Source organism: Neovison vison, chromosome 9 (genome assembly GCF_020171115.1).
Source record: "Neovison vison isolate M4711 chromosome 9, ASM_NN_V1, whole genome shotgun sequence".
Classification (NCBI taxonomy): domain Eukaryota; kingdom Metazoa; phylum Chordata; class Mammalia; order Carnivora; family Mustelidae; genus Neogale; species Neogale vison.
The window spans coordinates 59154463-59178922 of record NC_058099.1 but is presented as its reverse complement, the minus strand read 5'-3'; the positions used below and the strand labels follow the sequence as shown (position 1 = coordinate 59178922).

Here is a 24460-nt window from a genome sequence, read left to right as displayed (position 1 = left end):
TTTTATTTTAATTTTATGTATTTATTTGCACACAGAGAGAGATCACAAGTAGGCAGAGAGGCAGACAGAGAGAGAGAGGAGGAAGCAGGCTCCCTGCTGAGCAGAGAGCCCGATGCGGGACTCAATCCCAGGACCCTGGGACCATGACCTGAGCCGAAGGCAGAGGCTTTAACCCACTGAGCCACCCAGGCGCCCCCCATCCTTTATTCTTTATGGAACTGGATGCCACCTAGACTGTTAAATCCTGAAAGCCAAGCTAAAGCAAATGCTCGTTTATCCTACTCATCCTAAGACAGCTAGCACAAAGTTTTCTAAATCTTTTAAGTATTACATTTATATAGAAGAATCTCAATTATTAATTATTTAAATCCACAACTCTAAAGCAAGCTAAAAAGGCAATGTATCTTAATTTCTCAAAGGGATCATTTTATAAGTTTTAAGGATTATCCTAATGATTCTTGTCTATTTTCATAATTGCTTCCTTCTAGACCACTGTCTTCTCAACTCTTAATCCTGTGTTCAACTCTTATTCCTCCTTCAGTTCCCAAGGGAGTTGCCATCCCACATAGAGACCATACTTTGACATCCTGCCGCCTCCAAGTTTTGCTTAGATAGATCTAGATATCCCAGCAGTTCTGTGTACTTCGTTGGTATGTATGTTATGCCACAGAAACTAGCTAGTTGTTCACCAAACTGTTTCCTTTTTATTCCTGTTATAGAGTCACATATAATCTTGCAGATAGATATGCCCATGTGACTGAATTCTTCGCAATGGAATACAGCTAGATATAAATCATGGCAATATCAGACCTGACATTAAAACTATCTCATAAATGATCCCTCATTTATGATTAAGGATTATTTATCTCATAAATGATCCTTCATTTCATTGTACCTTCAGGTAGAATCCCTGAGGACTCACAGAAGGAATGGTCTGTAAGACAGAAAGAACCTGGTCCTTCAGTCATAGATCTAGGATCACCCCTCACCCCCCGTAATAAAGTCTATTGATACTAGAGAGTTACAAAGGTGACCATCCTGACTAGGAACATCTATTGGTATTGGAGTTTTGTGTAAATGAGCATAATTTTCAGTTCTTTATGCCATTAAATTGTTAGGTGCTTCTTATAGTACTTAGCCTACTCAGACTGTGACTGATTTGTCTGATCTCTCCCACTAGGTTGTAAACCATAGTACCCCCACAGCAATTGGTTTTGTCATGTTCTGGGCTTTAGGGGAGCCCCTGACACAGTATATGGCATATAATTTTCTCTCTTTTTAATAACTTGGATCTTGTGATAAGGTATCATGAAAATTTCTTCAGAAACACTACTCTAAATACAGTTATTCCTTGGGTGGGAAATGCAAGGCTTCATTTAGCACAGGCTTCAAAATACCTTTTGGTAAATACCTTAAAGGTAAAATCAAGTGGAAACATTGAAACCTTCTTGCAAAACTGCTTTCCTAGGCTTCTATTTGCAGTTTTTCCTGCAGTGGTGAGAGCATTACAAAACCTTAGTCAGAAGTAATGGACTCAAAAGCTCCTTGAGATAGTTGCAGTGACTCGGAACATCCTTTGAATCTCTACTGGGGATTTAATGCCGATGGAGAGAAAATAAAAGGTAATTTTCTTTCCTTTTCAAAACAATAACCAATCACAGAACCCAAGACCTTCTGCTCTTCTCAAAGTACAATGAAATAGCTTTTGAAGTTTAGACAAAAATAGAGACATCTGACAAACAATATCAAGTCTCAGTCAGCATGCCCCAATGTATTTATTGCTGACACAGATCCCTTCCCCACCCCCTTACTCTTCCAACCAAAAACACTACACGCACTGACTCCTTTTGGGCAGCCACCTGTTTGAGGCCACTTCCAAAAGGTCTCCTCATAAATCTCACGCATCTGTCTCTGTACTATCATCCTCTTGCTGGTTAAATTTAGTACTGTTTGTCAGAACCCACCTTTCAGACACATGTTTCCTTTACTTTCAGCCTTATTTAAGTAAGGGAAATAAACAGGAAACAGTCATCGTTGGTTCTTTTCTGAAGAATTAAGAGAAAGTGGTGTTTTGTTTTTTGCTTTGTTTTGGTTTGGTTTTTTTCCTACAAGACATGCAACTGCCTTTTAGCCTGAAGGAAAAATCCTCAAGCTCTTAACTACAGCTCATTTAGATTATTTTTGAATGGCACTTTTGGGCTAGATTTTAGGGTAATTTTAATAAATCTGTAGTTCATTCACATCAACATTAATATATAATTTCCCTTGGCAAAGTACTTGACTCTTTAGTGTCTGGCAAGCACACATTGGATTTTCCAGGGCAAGTTATTTCTGAAAGTTTCCATAGGCATTAAGATAACTTTTCTACTTCTCAGATCATCACAAATCTTCCTTTCCTTTCTGAACACAAATATTAACCTAACGGCCCGTTAATCTAGGTAGAAGAGACAACAGAAAGACTTAATACCAGACAGAAATATATATATATATGTATCTCAGGCCCAAGTCATGCTTAATGTTTAAGTCAACTGGACTTCCTACTGCAGTCAAAGTGCAAATTATCAAGAAGTCTCCATTTTTTTTTCTGAAAATTGAGGAAAATAATGGACTTTTATAAGAAGACCAAAATGAATTTTCAGCAACCGATTTAGCCAAGTAAATGCAATCCAGCTCCTCCACTATGCCTGATGTGTGTGAAAGAGTGGAAGAAACAAAAAGAAACTGTGGCAATATAAGGTTCTCTCATTTCCATGTTTTTTGCCAAATCTCTAATTGTGGCTAAGGCACTGTAGTGCTAAAGTCAGTAACTGTCAAAACCAGAGCCATCTATGGTGAAGTATATTATGGTCTGATATCATATTTTATTATATACATATTTTATTATATACAAATATGAATGGAAAATAATTCTAAGAAGTTTTGAAGGTTTCCACTTACTTTGGTCATAAACTCAGTTTTTGCCCACAGAAGTAACAAATATCTCATAAATAGCCTTACATTTCACATAGATCTTTTCATTTACATCAGGAGAATATCATCTTTTATTATTATTTTTTTTAATGGAGTTGGCTGGAATTGAATCATGGATATTTTATATTCTGACCCATAAAAAATACTTAGGACTTCCTCACTGTAATTTTTCTTTGCTGTATGACATGGCTTCTGTTACAGTGTGAAAGTTCCAAGTTTCATAACTGACCCATAACTCCGGTATATGTAATAGGAATATTTTAATTAAAGTACTTCAAATCTTTTTTAAAAAAAAGGTATTTCAGCAGAAAAGCTGGAGATTAATTGATATGCTATAGTGTGATGCTTTCTACCACTCTAAATAAATTAGGAAAAGTTTACTTCATATGAAGTTTCTTTTGCTGCTAACCTTATTCTAAAACACTCCCAAATGATAATTATCAACATGTATGTTATTTTAAAACAGACTCTTTATTAGCACAAGCAACTGGGACCCTTTAAAGTAGTTTAAAATGACATAGTAAAGGGATTTTATTAAGATTTCTCTTTTATTCAGAATTGTTCACACATGTTTTTCTTTAGTCATTGCCCTTACATTTTCACAGATTTGAGTTCATAGAGATAAACAATGCTAGGTAAACAAACATCCAGGAAAAATAACATTTGAAATTCCTAAAGGTATCTGACTTGCAAAATTGTCAAGTTCTGATTTCATATGCAGATCATACAGTAGGAAGCCAGTTAGATGAGGGTTTCATTTTTTTTTTTTTTTGAGATTTTATTTATTGATTTGTCAGAGACAAAGGGAGAGAGAGCGAACGAGCACAGGCAGACAGAAGAGCAGGCAGAGGCAGAAGCAGGCTCCCTGTCGAGCAAGGAGCCTGATGTGGGACTCGATCCCAGATCATGACCTGAGCCGAAGGCAGCCACTTAACCAACTGAGCCACCCAGGCGTCCCGAGGGTTTCATTTTAAACTCTTGTTTTATCAAATATGTTGGACCCCCTAAGTTACATAACTTTGTTTCTTTTTTCCTTCCTTTCTCCCTCCCCCTGTTTCTTTTTCTTTTTTCTTTTGTTCTTTCTTTTTTTTTTCTTTTTCTTTTTATTTACATGTTTCTTAAAATTTTTAATTCCAGTGTAATTAACACATAGGGTTATCTTAGTTTCAGGTGTACAATACAGTGATTCAGCGATTCCATATGTTACTCAGTGCTCATCGAATAAGTGTATCCTTTCACCCATTTTACCCCCACCCCCAACCACCTTCTCTCTGTTAACCATCTCTTATTCTCTACAGTTAATAGACCATTTTTTGGTTTGTCTTTTTTTGTTTGTTTGTTTTATTTTGTTTCTTAAATTCTGCATATGAGTGAAATCATTCAGTAGTTATCTTTTTCTGACCTACTTCACTTAGCTTTATACTCTCTAGGTCCATCCATGTTGTTGCAAATGGCAAGATTTCATTCATCCATTCCATTATATATATATATATATATTCATTCCATTATATATCTATATATATATATATATATCCATTCCATTATATATATATATTATTTATATATTATATATATATATATATATATATGTAAAATATCACCACTTCTTTATCCATTCATCTCAAATGGACACTTGGAGGGCTTCCATAATTTGGCCATGATACATAGTAAAGATAGGGGTGCATGTGTCCCTTTGAATTACCTTTTTTTTTTTTTTTTGTATTCTTTGCGTAAATACCCAGGAGTACAATTACTGGATCATAGGGTACTACTATTTTTAAATTTTTGAGGAAGCTCCCTAGTGTTTTCCAGTGTCTGATGCAGTTTGCATTCCCATCAACAGTGCATGAGGGTTCCTTTTTCTCCACATGCTCGCCAGTACCTGCTGTTTCTTGTGTTTTTCATTTTAGCTATTCTGACAGGTATGAAGCCATATCTCATTGCAGTATTGATTTGCATCTCCCTAATGATGAGCGATTACAAACATCTTTTCATGTGTAGGTTGGCCATCTGGAAGTCCTCTTTGGAGAAATATCTGTTCCTGTCTTTGGCCAATGTTTAAATTGGATTATTTACTTTTTGGGCGTTGAGTTGTATCCATTCTTTGCATATTTTGGATGCTAACCCTTTATTAGATAGGTCATTTGCAAAAATCTTCTCTCATTCAGCAGATTGTCTTTTAGTTTTATTGATTGTTTCCTTTGTTGTGCAGAAGTTTTTTATTATGATGTAGTCCCAAGAGTTTATATTTGCTTTTGTTTCCCTAGCCTCAGGAGACATGTCTAGAAAGATGTTATGGCTCCTATCAGAGAAATTACTGCCTGTGTTCTCTTCTAGGAGTCTTGTGTTTTCAGGTCTCACATTTAGATCTTTAATCCTTTTTGAATTTTGTGTATGGTATAAGACAGTGGCCTAGCTTCATTCTTTTGCATAAAGCTGTTGAGTTTTCCCAACACCATTTTTGAAGAGATTGTCTTTTTCTCATTGTGTATTCTTTACTATTTTTTTTTTCTTTCCTGTTTTGTTGAAGATAAATTGAGTATATAATTGTTGATTTATTTTGGGGCTTTTATTCTGTTCCATTGATCTTTATGTTCTATAAACATATTATCATCTACCTACACACCCATATATCACACCCACACAATCAGTTGTGTCTCCCATCACTAAATGAAGACGGTTTTTTGGATTATTTGTTAGTTTTGTTTTGTTTTGGCTTGTGTGTATGCTTCTACATGTTCCTTTAAAAAAAAACAAAACAAAAAAAACCCCAGAATTCCTTACAAGGTCCAAGTACTTTAAGTTTTTTTTTTTTTTAAGTTTTAGTATGCTTATAGGAAAGTTCATAAACAATAAATAATACAAAAGTAAACACTAGGGTGACTGTTACCTGGGTCAAATATAGAATATCTCTAGTGCCACAGAAACTCCATGCTCCCTCCCTATACATATATATATGTGTATATATGTGTGTGTGTGTATATATATATATATATATATATATATATATATATATATATGGGTATTTGCTTTGAAAGTCTAGGTTAGACCAGTGAAAAAGCAGACAGAGAGTAGCCTGGCATAGAGAAAACTCCTGATCTGGGGTTAAGTGGACTGGTGGGAAAGTGATGTCTGTGCTGTGAATGGTGAAACCTGAACCTTCACAACCAAGGACTTCCTCCAGAAATAGGAGAATCCATGAAGGACTGAGGAGTTGAATATAGAGCATGGTATTCTGTCAAATTGTGAGGGTGCAAACTAACCCAGCACCAGAATTTCAGTGCAAAATAAATTGTGTGTGTGTGTGTGTGTGTGTGTGTGTGTGTAGGGGAGGACGAGAGTCTTTTCACAAGCAAATATACAAATCCAATTCATAAAATAGGAAGTATGTCTTTATATATGAGAATCGTTAGAAATTTCTAGGATGGTAGATTAATGATGACAAATGTCACAAGAGAAGTTTTCCATGAAGAGCAACTTCATACTAGTCTATTTTAAACTCCATCTTTTTATACTTCTTGTGATCACTTCTGAACATATTGTGTTTCATAAGGGATGGGAATATAATTTTCAGATATGAGAATTTCCCATAGGTATTTGCTGAACTGTTTTAGCAAGTGACTGTTTTATAAGGTAATTATTTTACAATTATCCTATAGAAGTTGCTTTTGAAAAAAAATATCCTCTAGAGCCAGGAATAATCATAGAATTTTACAACTGAAAGAGGTCTTGGGCAACATCTAATTAAAACTTCTCATTTCACAGATGAGGAAGTCTAGGTGCACAGTTGTCCAGTTACTTGATTAGGCTAAGTAGTTAAATGCAGATTCAGAAGAATCAAGACTTTTGACCTGGAAGATAATCATCATAAATTCATTTTATTAAAGACAATTTGAAAAATTTATTTCTTGACTTTTTTTTTCCTAGCTTATGTCTACACATCGATCAGAACTCATCAAATTTCATCTACTCTGAGATGTCCTCTCTGATTGCTTCAAGTCTGCCTTAAATGTCTCTACTATGTCTTAAATAACATTTTAAAATTATTTCTGCTTTTCAATTATTTGTATATATATCTCTTTGACCAATATATTAAGAAACCAGACAGCAGACCTGCTGGAGTTTTTTTATTTGTTTGTTTTTTCTGCTCTTAGTCCTTAGCATTTTGCATAAACCTAGTATCCAATGTACTCTGTAATTATTTGTGGAATGAGTTAAATGTATCAAAATGTGGCCCATAATCACTTTGGTGTGCATTTAATAATGTAGAGGTGAAATATATAACTTTATCCATTATGTTAGTCTTTTGGACTAACATATTGATATTTCTGTTCCTCCTTTTTTCAGGCACATGGTGGAAATGTACTTCCTTGTGCCCTTAAAATTAGTGTGTACCTCCTATTTGAGCATATACTTATGCTCACTTCCATATAGAAGTCACATATCACTTCCATATAGAAGCCTTTAACAGTCAGTATCAATTTGTGCCCTTCTCCCTCCAGCCCCATTGATCTTAGAGGATCTCCAAGTGAGGACAACATAAGAAGATTCTTTAGCCAACCTATGATAGACATGCAGTATGACTGACAAATAAAACTGTATTTTACTTTCTAATTTACTTTTGTTTAAGTCACCAATTCTTTAGAGTTGTTACTCCAGTGTAACTTAGCATACCCTCACTTATTGTAATGGGATGAGATTTGGGAGATTCTGGGAAAGAATGAATTTTTATTTATTTATTTATTTTTTGGTATGTGGAAGGAACATTAACCATTGGAGGCCGAAGGGTGGATTATTGGAGAGAGCGTCTAAAATGAACCTCAAAAATATCCCTCTCCTGGCATTCATGTATTTGTGCAATTCCCTCTCCTAGAGTGTGGGTTAGACCTAGTGACTTACTTCTAACAAGAAGGATACTGCAAAAGTGGTGGAATATTTCTTATGAAATTAGATTTTAAAATGTCTTGCGGCTTCCCCCTTGCTCAACATTTCTCACTCTCTCGTAGAGTATTTAGTCTGGGGAAAACCAGGTGCCACTTGGTAAGCACCTATTGAAAGACCATCTGATGAGGAATCAATGACACTGACTTATTATCAAAGAGTACCTGAGGTTTGTCAACAGTCTATGAACAAGCTTGAAAGTCCATCTTCTTCCATTTAAATCTTGAAATTACCTCAGCCTCAGCTGCTACCTACATTTAAGCCTCACGAGAGACCTGAGCCTTAGGCACCCAGCTACACTACCTTGATCCATAACCCACAGAAACTATGAGAAACTATAATAGAAACTATAATAAAACTTGGAATAAAACAGAAACTATAATAAAAGTTGGTATTTTAAACGACTATGCTTTGGTACAATTTATTACAGAACAAGGGACAATGAACACAATTTGTATTTCCCTACCTAAATATACATACCAATTGGGTAAACATATTTAACATTATATCAGAGATGCCAGATGATAAGCATATCTAAAATTTAGAACATGTTTAAATTCTTTATTTTTTACAGCATTGGAATATGGTTATACTTTATTTGTGGATATATAAACCCAAAGCCATATAAATATCAAATTCATACTTGAGTCATTTGAATCAGTTATTATATCAAAGATATATAGATGTGAGAAAAGATTCCTAAATGTAAATAAGTTATAATTAGACATATAATAATTATTAGCATTTAAGATAGTAGGAAGTTAGATATTTTTACATATCTGATTTTTATGGATAGCAGAAAATTTATTTGTGCATTAAGGAGAAACACGATTACATTAGACCATCTGCATCTTGCCCTAATATAAGCTGACTTCTACTTAAATAGCTAACCCAATTCTCATACTGCTTCTAAAAGATTTATCAAAATATGATCAAAGGAGTGCAGGGACAGTGTGAGACTAGGGCTTTCAGGCTATTTTGAATCATCTGAATCTAAAAATGAGAGCACGACACCTATATTTTTCCCATTGTGGTTAATATCAGAAATCCAGGACACTGTCTATATAGTAAGCCAGAGTTAATGTTAGAGTCTATATAACAAAGAAGAAAAAAAACACCATAAGATTAAAAAAAATTACAAAGTATTTGGGAGAGAGCAAGAGTGCAGTTTTTATATAAAAAGATAAACTTGTATGCTGAAAAATCTTCCCCTGGCATTCTTAAGACAATACAGTACAGTTTAAGCCTCAAAGGAGGGACACTGCTTAGGTATTAACCTAATAAGAAACTTGAAAGACAGATATCCTATTTATGAAAAGGCTTTTCATAGGTGAGTACAATTGTGTTTACATGTTTGAATCCGACCCTGTTTCAATCCCACCAGGAATTCCTGATGAATACTGCATTTTCTGTGGAAGCAACAATTCATAATTTCCCTTTATTCTTGTTTGTTATTACAAAAGACTTAGTCTCAGGGGCTATGATTAAAATGATGAGACAAAGAATAAAACAAACAGAGAGTCTGTTAAATGTCTGCCTGAAACCAGAGCTGCACCACTTAATATGAAAGACTCTTCTAAACCAATAATGAAATAATCATCCTTTTTGCAATACAGATAAGAGAATGAAGGCTAGATGTAGATTTGGGGAAACTAATTTACACTGGATGAAGGGAGAAAGGGGAAGAAGAGCAGCTACAGAAAATCAACTGTTAATAAATATTGGAGACTGCAGAGAAATCGCAAGATAAGCTGCAGCCTGGGTTCCTCCAGCTAGAACATGGCAATCACTTCCCTGAGAAGAGAAGCTGATAAGGCCCCTCCTCTCCAACAGGCAATCATTTTGCATTTTATATTATTTGAAAAGAGCTTGATTATTTCTCTTTGAATGAAACTAGATTTATTCACATTTACCTGTCAACAGAATGTTCCATTCCTCTGTTTTGCTGGTATATTTAAAGGCATATGACCTAACTGAAATTCTACAGACAAACCTTTCATTAGAGGTAAATAAATAATAATGGGTGAACAGCTCATGGTTTTTATCATTTTTTAAATTTTTTGGCACAGTGCCATATTATGCTAAATTAAAATCTGCAGCCTGATAAATATGACTGATATGTGCAATAATGGATTGAGGTCATAAATATTGGCTTTATTCAAGGTCAGATATAATCTTTAAAAATCATATCCAGAGAGGAAATCCACACATAAAAATGATGATTATGTTATTCGAAGTCCAGCTTAAAAGGGGAACAATATAACATATAATCTTTTCTGGTAACATTGTATAAACATTCTGGTAACTTGTATAAAAAACATTATAAATATTGCTCTATCAAGTAGAAACAGACAAAATGCTTGTGTAAAGACAAACAGGGAAAAAGTAGCTGGTCAATTGACTTACATGGTCTTGGTTTCACTTATTGAAGTTGGGTGTTGTGATTCAGAGCCACAGTGGGACAGTGATTCTGAAAGCATTTGCATAGTATTTCCCTACGTAATGCATATATTACCTATTATTGAAGGAGGAGAGGAAACAGAAATGCTTCACGGGACATCCCAAAACGTGGATTCTAGTATTGGTTCTTGAGCTAATCAAACAGGGATCTTTAGTAAATCAGTGAAACTTTTTTAGTTCTTATTTTCTCATTCTACTAAATGAAAGAGTTAAATAATATTCTCAAGGACCAATTTGACCCCATGAACCCTATGCATCATAATCTTATTAGATAACATAATTTAGATGTAGTATCTATATATGTGTATTTGTCTTTATATGTATGCATATTTATATAAATTTATCCAATTATCAGATCATTAGGGTGACTTGGTGATAGCACTCAAAGTTATGGAAACTTTACCCTAAGTCTGAGATAAAAATAGCTTACACTGAAGTTCAATTTCATAGTGTTATTCAAGTAATTTACAAAGAAAGTTTAGTTTAAAATTCGGTTTTGCAAAGTGAATCAGAATAGTCTCTGTGTGGAGTGCAAAACTGATACTTGGGAACATGGAAGATGTTTTGGATGATGGGAGCTCAGTGTCCATTATCAGTAGAACATCAAGTTTATCTAATTGAAGACCAATATTCCTATGGGGCCAATGTAAAAGCATTTTTCAAGGAGATTACGGAAGACTTATGTTAGCCTCTGTTTTGGTATGTTTCTCATCTGGGTTGATATTAACATGAACTTTTGCAGTTTTTGGATTTTCCATTAAAATACTGATTTTTTTTCCTTAATTCATCACAGAACTTAAGATTTTTTTTTTTCTGAAATGAGCATGTACATCCTTCAAAGAGCCTGTAGTATCATTGTTTTTAGCTAGATATTAAGTTTTCCTGAGTCATCAACAGTATTTAAATGCCTTCCCCCACCCCCCCAAAAAAAAAAACAAGAAAAGAAAAATAAAAGCATGCACACAAAGATAGTTTTAGAAAGCATACAGGAAAAAAAAATAGAAAGCATACAGGAACTGTGAATTTTTTTATAGTACCGAAGAACTGAAACAGGTGGAGGCTGTCAAGGATAAAAAGGAATGTTTACCTAAAAAGTAGTGCTGGAGATAGGGTTGTACATAGGGTATAATTTCATTATGAACAATTAAATGCAAATATTCCATAAATGTTCATATTTGAAAACATAAGAAAAATACTGTGAATATTCTGAAATTTCCTTTTATTATCAAGTTATTTGGGGAAAGCTTAAGAAAAAAGGCTGTGTAGTTAGGGAGACAGTCCACTGTACTGAAAGGTGGGGAAGCCAAGTGTCTAACCCGTGTTTGGTCATTTGTAAGTAATGTGACTTTGGGTGATGACTTAGCATATCTGAACTTCTGCATTCTCATGTAAAAAATAAGACAATGGTCTACCTTAAAAAAAATATACACACACACACATATGTATATATATATACATATATACACACACATATACACATAAATGTGTGTATACACACATATATGTGTATATATGTGTGTGTATGTACATAATTTGTTGTGAGAAATCATATGCAATCCAAAAGTTGAATAATTGCTATTACTGATATTTTAAGGTTTCTTCCTTCTTCCTGGGAAACAAGTTAAAGTTATATTAAATAATCATAATCCTGGTCAGATATGAACCTTTGATTCCACCCATCAGTTCATCCACCACCCATCAAACCAATCGTTCAAAATTTATTAAGCACCATTGTTCACAAGTCATTGGTCTCATTGATCTGGAAAAATCAGAAATGAAAAACACAGTGTTTTTGCCCTTGTATATCTTATAGCTTAATGGAGAGACTTATCTTTTTTTTTTAATTTTTAAATTTTATTTCCAGTTAACATACGGGGTTGTATTAGTTTCTGGTGTACAATATAGTGATTCAACAATTCTATACATTACCAGTGCTCATTGTGACAAGTACACTCCTTAATCCCCATTGCCTATTTAACCCATCCCTACCTTCCCTTCTGGTAACCATCAATTTGTTCTCTACAATTAAGAGTCTATTTCTTAATTTCTCTCTCTCTCCCTCTCTCTCTTTTATTTTCCTTTGCATGGTTGTTTGTTTCATAAATTTCACATATGAATGAAATCATGGTATCTATCTTTCTCTGGTTTATTTCACTTAACATTATACTCTCTAGCTCCATCCATGCCATTGCAATGACAAGATTTTATTCTTTTTAATGGCTGAATAATATTTTATTATACATATATTCACACACACACACACGCACACACACACACACACACACACACACACATATACACCATATCCTCTTTATCCATTCATCAATTAATGGACATTTGGCCTGCTTCCATACATTGGCTATTGTAAATAATGCTGCAATGAACATGTTTCAGCATTCTTTGGGCAAATACCCAGAAGTGTTATTTTTAACTTTTTGAGGAAGCTCCCTAGTGTTTTCCACAGTGGTTGCATTCCCACCAACTGTGCATGAGGATTCCTTTTTCTCCACATGCTCGCCAGTACCTGCTGTTTCTTGTGTTTTTCATTTTAGCCATTCCGACAGGTATGAGGCCATACCTCATTGCAGTATTGATTTGCATCTCCCTAATGATGAGCAATGACAAACATCTTTTCATGTGTAGGTTGGCCATCTGGAAGTCCTCTTTGGAGAAATATCTGTTCCTGTCTTTGGCCAATGTTTAAACTGGATTACTTACTTTTTGGGTGTTGACTTGTATCCATTCTTTACATATTTTGGATGCTAACCCTTTATTAGGTTATATGCAAAAATCTTCTCTCATTCAGGAGATTATCTTTTAGTTTTGTTGATTGTTTCCTTTGTTGTGCAGAAGTTTTTTATTATGATGTAGTCCCAAGAGTTTATATTTGCTTTTGTTTCCCTGGCCTCAGGAGACGTGTCTAGAAAGATGTTATGGCTCCTATCAGAGAAATTACTGCCTGTGTTCTCTTCTAGAAGTCTTATGTTTTCAGGTCTCACATTTAGATCCTTAATTCCTTTGAATTTATTTTTGTGTATGGTGTAAGATAGTGGCCCAGTTTTCTTCTTTTGCATAAAGCTGTTGAGTTTTCCCAACACCATTTTTGAAGAGATTGTCTTTTTCTCTTTCCTGTTTTGTTGAAGATAAATTGACCATATAATTGTGGGTTTGTTTCTGAATTTTCATTCTGTTTCACAAATCTATATTTCTATTTTTGTGCCAGTATCATATTGTTTTGATTAGTATAACTTTGTAATATAACTTGAAGTCTGGAGTCGCGACAACTTTCAGCTTTCTTCTTCGAGATTGTTTTCATTATTCCCAGTTCCATACAAATTTTATGATTGTTTTACTTCTGTGAAAAATGTTACAGGTATTTTGATACATTTACATTACTTTGGGCTATATAGACATTTTAACAATATTTGTTCTCCCAATCCATGAGCATAGAATATCTTTCCATTTGTGTCATGTTCAATTATTTTCATTAGTGTTTTACAGTTCTCAGAATACAGGTCTTTCACTTCTTTGGTTAGGTGTATTCCTAGGTATCTTACTATTTTTGGTGCAATTATAAATGGGATTATTTTCTTAATTTCTCCTTCTGCTGCTTTATTATTGGTGAGTGGAAATGCAACAGATTTTTGTACACTGATTTTGCATTCTGCAACTCTACTGAATTATATTTTTAAGTTCTAGCAGTTTTGGGTGGAGTCTTTTGGGTTTTCCATATATACAGTATCATGTCATCTGCAAATAGTGGAAGTTTTACTTACTCCATAGCAACTTGGCTGCTTTTTATTTCTTTCTGCTGTCTGGTTGCTGTGGTTAGGACTGTCAGTACTATGTTGAATTAAAGTCGTGAAAGTGGACATCCTTGTGTTATTCCTGACCTTAGTGGAAAGATTTCAGTTTTTCACCTCTGAGTTTGATATTAGTTGTGTTTTATTTGTTTGTTTTGTTTGCATATATGGCCTTTATGATATTGAGGCATGTTCCCTCTAAATCTACTTTGCTGAGGGTTTTTATGATTGGACACATTTATGACTTTGCCAAATACTTTTTCTGGTTCTTATCCTTTCTCTTATTAATGTAATGTGTCATGTTGACTGAGTTTGGAATACTGAAGCACACCTTGCAATCCAGGAGTAAATCCTACTTGATCATGGGGAATTTTTTTAAGGTATTATTGAATTCAGTTTGATAATATTTTGTTGACAATCTTTGAAGTTATGGTTATCAGGGATATTGACTTTTTCTGTTTTTTAATGGTATCTTTATCTGGTTTTGGAATCAGAGTAAAGTTGGCCTCATAGAATAAATTTGTAAGTTTTCCTTCCTTTTCTATTTTCTGGAATAGCTTGAGAAGAATAGGTATTAACTCTTCTTTAAGTGTTTAGTAGAATTGGTCTGTGAAGGCATCTGGTCTTGACTTTTGTTTGTTGAAAGCTTTTTGATTGCTGATTCACTTTCTTTGCTGGTTATTTGGGCTGTTCAAATTTTCTATTTCTTACTGTTTCAGTTTTGGTAGTTTATATGTTTCTAAGAATATATCCATTTTTCTAGGTTGTCCAATTGGTTGATGTTTAGATTTTCATAATATTCTCTCTTATCATTGTTTTTATTTCTGTATTGTTGGTTATTATTTCTCTTCTCTTATTTGTGATTTTATTTATTTGAGTCCTTTCTCTTCTTTCCCTAATAAGTCTGGGTAGAGATTTATCAATGTTGCTGATTTTTTCAAAGACCCAGCTCCTGGCTACATTGATTTGTCCTATTGGTTTTTGTTGTTGTTTGGTTCTATATCATTTGTTTCTGCTCTAATTTTTATTATTTCCTTTCTTCTGCTGGTTTTAAGTTTTGTTTTTTGTTCATTTTCTGGCTTCTCTAGGTTTAAGATTAGGTTGTTTATTTGAGATTTTTCTTGCTTCTTGGGATAGGCCTGTATTGCTATATCCTCTCTTAAGGCAGCTTCTGCTGCAACCCAAAGGTTTGGGAGTATTGTGTTTTCATTTTCATTGGTTTCCATGTACTTTAAATTTTTCCTTTGATTTCCCAATTGACCCATTCATTATTTAGTAACATGTTATTTAACATCCATGCATTTGTGGTCTATCCAGATATATTTTTCTTGTGGTTGGCTTCTAGTTTCATAGCATTGTTGTCAGAAAAGATGCATAGTATGATCTCAAACTTCCTGAATTTATGGAGTCCTATTTTGTAGGTTAATATGTGATCTGTTTGGGGGAATGTTTCATGTGAACTTAAAAATAATGTATATTTTGCTATTTTAGAATGGAATGTTCCGAATATATCTGCTAAATCCATCCGGTCCAGAGTGTCATTCAATGCCATTGTTTTCTTGTTCATTTGCTGTTTAGATTATCTATCCATTGATGAAAGTGGGGTGTTAAAGTTCCCTCTCCTTTCACTGTATTATTATCAATTAATGCCTTTGTGTTTGTTATTAACTGTTTTAGGTGTTTGGGTGCTCCTATGTTGGGTGTATATTGTTTACATTTGTTCTATCTTCTTGTTGGATTGTTCCTTTTATTATGATGTAGTGTCCTTCCTTTTATCTTGTTACAGTCTTTGTTTTAAAGTCTAGTCTGTCTGATATAAGTATTGTTACTCTGACTTTCTTTTGACATCTATTTGTTGATAATTTCTTCATCCCTTCACTTTCAATATGCAAGTGACTTTAGGAGTCTCTTATAGGCAGCATATAGATGGGTCTTGTTTTTTTAACCATCTTGTCACCCTATGTCTTCTTATTGGAGTATTTAGTTCATTTATAATAAGAATAATTATTGATAGATATGAATTTAGTGTCAATTTATTATTTGTTCTGTGGCTGTTTCTGAAGATTTTCACTGATTCCTTCTTGTCTTTCTCTGCTTCAAGTTATGCTCATTCTCTTTAGCGATAAATTTAGATTGATTTCTCTGTATTCTTTGCTTGTTTATTAGTGTTTTTTATATATGGCTACCATTAGGTTTGTATATAACCTCTTATGCATATAGCAGTCTATATTAAGTTGATGGTCACAAAAATTTGCACCCGTTCTTTATTCTTCTCCTCCCCATGTGTTAGGTACATGTTGTTATATTTTATATCCTTTGATTTGTGAGGTCCTTGTCTGAGGTTTTTTAAGGAAATATTCATTTTTACTGCTTTTGTATTTCCTACCTCTATATTGTGACTTTTGGTCTTTCTTTTCCACTCAAGAATCTTCTTTAATATTTCTTGCTAAGGTGGTTTGGTGGTCATAAACCCCTTTAGTTTGTTTGTCTGGGAAACTCTTCATCACCTTTTCTATTCTGAATGGCAGCCTTGTTGGATAAAGTATTCTTGGCTGCAGAATTTTCCCATACAGCACTTTGAATATATCATTGCCGCTCTCTTCTGTCTTGTAAGATTTCTGCTGAAAATCTCTTGCTAACCTCATGGGTTTTCCCTTGTAAGTTATTCTCTTTTCTCTTGGTCCCTTTAAATTTTTTTTTATCACTGTATTTTGCAGATTTAATTACAATGTATCTTCATGTGGGTCTGTTTTTGTTGATGTTGATGGGAGTCCTCTGTGCGTCCTGGATATGGATATCTGTTTCCTTCCTCAGGTTAGGGAAGTTTTCAGCTATTATTCCTTCAAATTAACTCACTGATCCCCCTTTTTTTCTCTTCTTCTTTTAGTACTTTATAATATGAATGTTATTACATTTGATAGAGTCACTGAGTTCTCTAAATCTATTCTAGTTTTGCATAGTTGTCTTCTCTCTCTTTTGTTCAGCTTGATTCCTTTCCGTTATTATGTCTTCTAGGTTACAAATTCATTCCTCTGTTTCTTCCATCTGCTGTTCATTCCATTAAATGTATTTTTCATTTCACATATTGAGCCTTTTATTTCCACCAAGCTATTCCTTAACTCTGTGTTAAGGAACTCACTCATGTCTTCCACTCTTTTCTCAAGTTCAGTGAGTATCCTTACGATCATTGCTTTAAATATGCTATCAGGAATATTACTTATATCTGTTTCATTTAGATCTCCGGTTGTGGCCTTTTCCTGTTCTTTCATTTAGGACGATTTTCTCTGTCTCCTCATTTTGTCTACATCTCTGTGTCTGTTTCTATGTGTTAAGAAAGTCAACTATATCTTCTGGTCTTGAAAGTAGTGACTTCATGTAGAGGCAGTCTGGAGTTCCCTACAGTGCAGTGTCCCCTGTTCACCAGAACCTGACATTTCAGGAGAGTCTTCTATGTGTGTGGCTTACCCCATGCTGTTGTGTCTGGGTCACTTTTCCTTTCAGTTTAGTAGCCTGTACTATCTCTTTGCTGTTGTGGGCTGTGCTTGCTCTCTGTAGTATTACCAGGACCCAAGTAGGCCAGCTCTGAGGGGGAATATCCACCAAAAAACTTCTGAGCAGAATGGCTGTGTTAGAAAAATTCATGTTGGGCTACTAGTCCTATGCTGGGTGTTGTGTGCCAAGGCAGCTGGGAGTATGAGGTGAGGCCCAGCAAAGGATGGAGCCTGTGTACTCGTTGGCTGGGTATGATGCACTCATGGCTTTAACAAAATTTTCCCTGAGCTCAGTTTAACAGGCTTGGTGTCAGTGCATCCTCAGGAGAAATTGTGTGTGTATGGCTCACTACCGGCAGGCTAGGTAGTAAGTCTCTGTGCAGCTTTGCCTCCTGCGATTGCTCTGTGTTTATGCTAGGGCTTGGGAAGGAAAATGGTGCCTGCAGCTCCCTCATTTTTGGAGAAGTCCCCCAACACACTCCAAAATCAGTAGGAACAGATGTCTTCCAATTTATCCTCTTGCGTTGTGTAAATTGCCATTTTTATCTTGCCTTTGCACACAGAATGCTGTTCCTTTAAGGGAAGGCACCCAGTTATCACTGACCCTCCAGGCTGGACAGTCCTGAGTCAGCTGACTTTTAAAGCTCCAGGCTCAAACTCTTACTGGTTATACAAACTCATGGAATTCAGCCCCTCTAGTTTTCATAGCTAAACCTCATAGGGATTAATTTTCCTTCTGTGAGCTCCCTGGTAAAATGCTTGCTTCTCTGCACTCTCTGCGTGCATAACTCCCTTCCTCCTATGGGCAGCTTCTCTCTGCTTTTCAAACTTTCAGATGCAGCTTCTTCTCTATTTTTAGTTGTGGAGTTTGTTCTTCCAGGCTTTGATTGCTCTCCGGTTTACTGACTTGAATGTGCATGATATCAAGTTGTAAACATAGGATGGGGGCATTTCAGGGTCCTCCTACTCTACCATCTTCCCAAGTTCTTCTGAGAAGCTTATCTTTAATGCACCAATGTTGTGCTCATACTCACTTTCTTTTATAAGGTAATGATTAAGTGCATTGGCCATAAAGACGTAGGATTCTGATACCAAGTTTTTACAGGTAATGCCATTTTAAGCAGGTAACTTTATTTCTCTGAGCTTTATTTTCCTTATTAGAAGCATGCATATTAAAATAGTAATTAATACCTAAGATTGTTGTTAATTTAATATAATGCTGGCATGTAATATGTGTCCAATAAATAAATATTTATTATTTTTCTTTGTACACTTTTCTTACCGTGATCTTAATGTGCCTGCTAAGAAAGGGAAGAGCCACAAGTGATATCTAGGAGCTGGCCTGATCGTATCATTCAGGCCTTAGTGTTGATACCTATTGGCCTGGTCCTCTTAGCAGAGTCTTGGATTTCTCCTATTGAATGTAAACAATTTCTAGAACATCAACATTAGACAAGGTCACTCCTTGACCATGATGGATCTAGACAAAAACCACTCCATAATCACTTCAAAAATAGATAAAAACATGAATATCATCAAAACCAAAAAAATGACCAACTACCCCTCCCATCTTAGCTAATATGAGTGAATAGATTGTTACTTCTTTATTAGTTATAGCTTTAGACTTTTTGGTCTTTCCTCTTCCTGGGCAAGAGTAAGATCCCCAGCTGTAGTTACCCCACTTCTGGCAGGATCTAACTAAGAGTAAAATCCTACTTCCTTATTCTTTCCTCCAAAGCACCTAACACACATCCAAATCCTGTAATAATGTTAACACTGTCTTTCTGAAGCCTCTCTTAACCTTTCATGATTGATGTACTTCCATGCTGCATCAAGCAACAATCTCAACTTTTCTACTACAATATGTGTTCCTAGAGGCCCTTGGCTGGAATGTGTTGACATACCTCACCTCATGTTATTTCGCATCTCCACATATCATTATTTTTATTCTCTGTTCAACTGATCTTTCATTTTACTTTGAATTCCTTTTCCTATCATCACTCTTTTCATGTTAAATGGTTATTGAATGAATGAATGAAAGTCTACTTTTTATTATTCTTCTTTTTCATAGCTTCCAGGAAAAATCTGTCCCACCACTCTATCAGTTGGGGAGCAGCAAACTTCACAGCATCGAGATTTTTATATTAGAATCTCTCAAGAACTAATTTAGGAAAAGAATAATTTCAACAAGATGATTTGCAGTCAAAGAATACAGGAAGACTACAAGATATTTCTGACTTGGTCCAAAGGAAGAAAAGCACGTACTTAGGTTTGTTTATATTTTTAAGTTATAAATCTTCTTTTACTTATATTTGGTTGAGCTCAATTATTTTAATTTCATTTAGATCTGTGGCTTTGTATTTCTTTAATCCTCTATAGTTTCCAGTGGGCAATTTTTAGGTTATAAATACACATATGCAATCAACTATGTTAAAAATATATGCCATAAAATAAAGCAAACTTGAAGCATAAATTTGTTCATTTTTCTACCCTACTCTTAAGTATTTGTTTAAAATTTCACTGTCTATTAGCTCTCATGTAGGGAGTTTGTAGCCTTTGATCAAATAGGTTTAATTTTTTTTAATTTGTCTTACTTTTATTCCCTTTATAAACATAGAACCATTTAGAAATTAAAGATCCTTTAGGGTAGATGAAGGTGCTGATAGACACATGAGATATGGAAGCATGCCATTTTAGCTTTTTCTTGCTTTGAATAAAGTTAAGTCTTGAGAATTTTAACTTCTCCTTAAATATTTTTAGTGATTTAACTTGGAATGCCTAAAATTCTGTACTTCAGTAGGATAGAGTTACTGAGGGAAATGGGCCCAAATGCAAACATATGGAGTTAGTTTTAACCTAGTCTCAAATTCCTACTCATCCTAAAATAAAAATGAACTGGACAGAAACCTTATGATTCTATTGGGCTGAGAGTGTCTATAATCAGTGCCTTATCTTAATGGAAAGTATCCGATTTGCCCCTCTGGATATATGACTAGACACAGTACAGCTTCAAATGACTGGAGGTAGATGGGTAGAACTTCTTAATAGTTCCTGTCTGTATTCCATTAGAGAAGGTCTGCCTTTGATTCTAAGGTCAGACCTCTGGCTTTCAGATTCATTATAGAGTGTTTTTCAGAGAAATTCTCAGCCATGGAAAGAAGATATAACATATGATTATTTATGTAGCACCAAAAGTATGTGTTGGACAGCAGGTCACATGTTATCCAGAAGGCACACACTGAAAGTTGGTTAAGACCTGAAGGGCTTCCCTGAAAATAAATGCAAAAGGAGACATAATATCACCCTTCCACATAAGAAAAGAAATAGCAAGAGATGACTGGTTGTTGAATCTAGAGCACTTTGCAATATATATAAAACACAAGGAAGGAGTCTGTATGCTGTGTACGTATTATTGCTGCGGTAGGGATTGCTTCTAGAAAACATGGAAGAGAGTTTTTAAGCACACCGTCTTGTTCAGGGACCTATTATAAAATCCTATGTCTGGTATGAAATAGGTATTTTATGAAAAATAATCATTAGTTACCTTAAGAAAATCACTAATCTAATTGCCATCCTGTATACTTATGTCATACATCTGGGTATCTAACTAGAAAACTCAGAGACCATAAAATACAATCATGTTATGGGACCTGCAGTATTTTGCTGCTTTAAAGAATTAAAGGGAATAAAGACAAGAGAATTAAAGACAAGAAGGCCAGAAATGATATATAAATGGTAAGGACTGACTAAACAAGATACAGAAAAAAATAAAATAAAATAAACAAGATACAGATTAATTTAATCTAAGGGAATTTTTAAGCATATATCACTTTGTTGGAAAGGTGATTATAAATGAGTTAAATGGTATTAAAAAAACAATTTCAGAATATGCCAAGATTAAAGAACCACAGAACAGTTAAACTATATAGGTCAATTTCTTAGAACAGGTAAAGTAAATTAAAATGTAATTTAAGGAAAAAAATGTAAGTTAAGGTCTCAAAAATGGTTTTATTGAAACTGATCCTAATATATATACACACACACACACACACACATATATATTTACCTTGAGACATATAAAGGCTTAATGTATATGCATATATTTGTGTGTGTGTGTGTGTTTGTGTTTTGTCCTAGTAATAAAATTGAATGGTTCTGCTTGATCACTGAACATTGCGTTAGAACGCTTGTGTTCTGATTCTGGTTCTCATCCTTTTTAGCAGTGTGATCTAGCAAGTATTTGAACCTTAGTTTTTGACTGTAAATTGGCAATACCTATTTAGTTACACAAGATTGTTATTGGTCCTGCAGAGGGTGCAAGATCTGATGTCCCAATCAGATCAAAAGTACAAACGAATAGGTCATGGTTGAGTGAGAGCTTTGACTCCTTCTGCTTATGAGCAAGGAAATGAGTTGTCCTTGTTCCAGCTGGCAGCTGTCTTGTGACTATGAGGGAGGTGGCTTGGCAAAAAAAGCCAACATGAGGAGGACGATGAAGGGAAGGAATCAGAATTTGAGCAGGAAAAAACTCGATATCCTACCCTGTGAGTATTCTTGATTCCTGGACCCTTTGCTACACAAGACAAATTATTTCCTTGTTCCTTAATCCAGTGCGAAAGCGACCAAATTATTTGTAGCATCTTTTTTACATTTTCAAAATGAGCGTTCTCCTCTTTACCTGGATCAAGAAGGTATTAAATCTCTTAAGAGTAAAGATAGCTTATAGTGGCTAGGTCCATTACGGGCAGGCATTAGTTGGTATTTTACATATGTGAACTCCTTTAACTTTACAATCCTCTCACTTTACAAATAAGAAAGCCAAAGTCTCAAACGGTGAACTAATTTGCCTCAAGTAACACAGGATTCTAAACAACACTGTCAGGTTGCAGATTTCATGATTTTTTTTTTTTTTCTTATACCACTGAGCAAAGCAATTCATTCAGTCTTTATGGACGGTATTCCTAGTTTGTAGAGGTCCACTAAAAATGGATTCTGTGAAAGGAATGAAGAAATAGCCTACATAATCATCAATGCTTTCACAGTAAAAGAGGTAATGGCTGGACAGTAGTGACAGTTCCTTTTCCCTTCTACCCCAAAACTGCAAAAATCTTCAGAATAAATAAATTATTAATGCTTACACAAAACCATCATTGATTACATTTCCCCAGGCATTTCCCTCTCTATTGTAGCAATTCTTTCCTAATTCAAAAGAAGCTATTATTAAGAAGCTAATCTCTTCTTATATAAAGAACAGTATATGCGCAAATATCTCAAATTGTATACTAAACACGGTTTTTACTGAAGGGTTAAAATAGCGGGACCATTATCAAGTCATAAGGGAAAAGAATGGAATCCTCTGGATAAATATAAGAAAATTCTTATCATGAAAGTGGTTAATGTAACTGCAAACAGTGCCATCTTCAAAAAAGCATCCTTCTCTTTTTGTAAGCAACATATAAAATTTTCAGGTTCTACCACACACATGTCAGGAGCAGGAAGAAAACTGAAATAAGTATTGAAAATAGGAAGCATTAAAAAGCAATGCTGAGCTGAATGGAAGGAAACGTGAAGATAAGAAATGGAAAAAACTCATGTATATGCATTTTGGCATCAAGGTACTTCTTATTTTTAATGTATTGAATAAAAGCAAGGACTATCTTTGTAGAAATAACCTCTATTTGGTAAAGGTAAGTGCAGAAAATTTCAAAATCAGTAATTTTGTTGTTTCTATGTTTATTTTGATCAATTTTCTTAACAACAATGAAAATATTAACTACTATGTCTTTAAATAATAAAATTGGGGTAGGAAACCCAAATGGGAATAATGGAGACTTTGTAATTGAACACACACAAAAAACTTTGATATATTGTTGTAAGATTATGATCAAATTCAAACATTTAACTTATCTAAGGGATTTAAAGTGAAATCCTTCCAATAAAACACTTTTATTAATAAATGTCTTTTGATGTTAGAAATGCATTTAAAAGGGGAAAATAATGTTCTATTGATTAAAAAAAAACTATACAAAATCACCCTGATTATTTAAAATGAGTAAACTGATTATTTGGAATAGAGGACCAAATCTGAGGTGATAATCATAACCAGTCATTAAATTATTTTAATCATGGCTATGTAGAAAGCAAAAGTAGGAGCTGTGGTGCACAGCAAAAATACCACAAAAATACAATCTTTACCCTCATGGATTTTTTTTTTTGCCTTTGAAATATTAATAATGATAAAAAGTAGAACATGTTGAATGCAGTAAGAGAGGTGTATGTAAATTTTTGGTCAAGTCTGGTGCAAGAGGTACTTATTTCAACTGGAAGAACAAAAAAGACTTCATGGAAAAGATGTCATTTGGATGGGCCTTGAATAATATGTTGTAGAGAATATGTAGATGTAGAGAACATAGTTTGGGAAGAGACCAGGGTTAGAAAATCCTAGAAAGTTTCCCAGCAATGTTAAATAATATTGATAGAATGTCTTCACTTCATAAATTTGTACTATATTATAGCATGAATCTTAGATCTATTGCTCTCTTATCCTTCTACAGATTAGTCAAAAGGCCCCATGCAAGCTGGTTACAAATTAACTATAAACTTTCCTTTAACATCCCTCAGTATTTAAAAGTTCTCCATTGTCCTCTGGACAACTTCCACATTTAGTAGAAGACATTAAAACTGTCCCTGATAACTGTTCTTCAGCCTTCTACTATAGTCGGGCCAAGCTGAAAGTTACACAAAATGTTCCAAAGCAAATTGTCATAAGTTATTAAATCTTAGACTTTGGAAAGC

The 24460-nt window shown here is 34.5% G+C and overlaps 1 protein-coding gene across 37 annotated transcripts in view; it reads right to left on the bottom strand.

The window, feature by feature from the left end:
- The window catches only part of PTPRD (protein tyrosine phosphatase receptor type D), a 2250073-nt gene that overhangs the window by 851146 nt on the left and 1374467 nt on the right, over nt 1–24460 (bottom strand). The window lies entirely within an intron of this gene.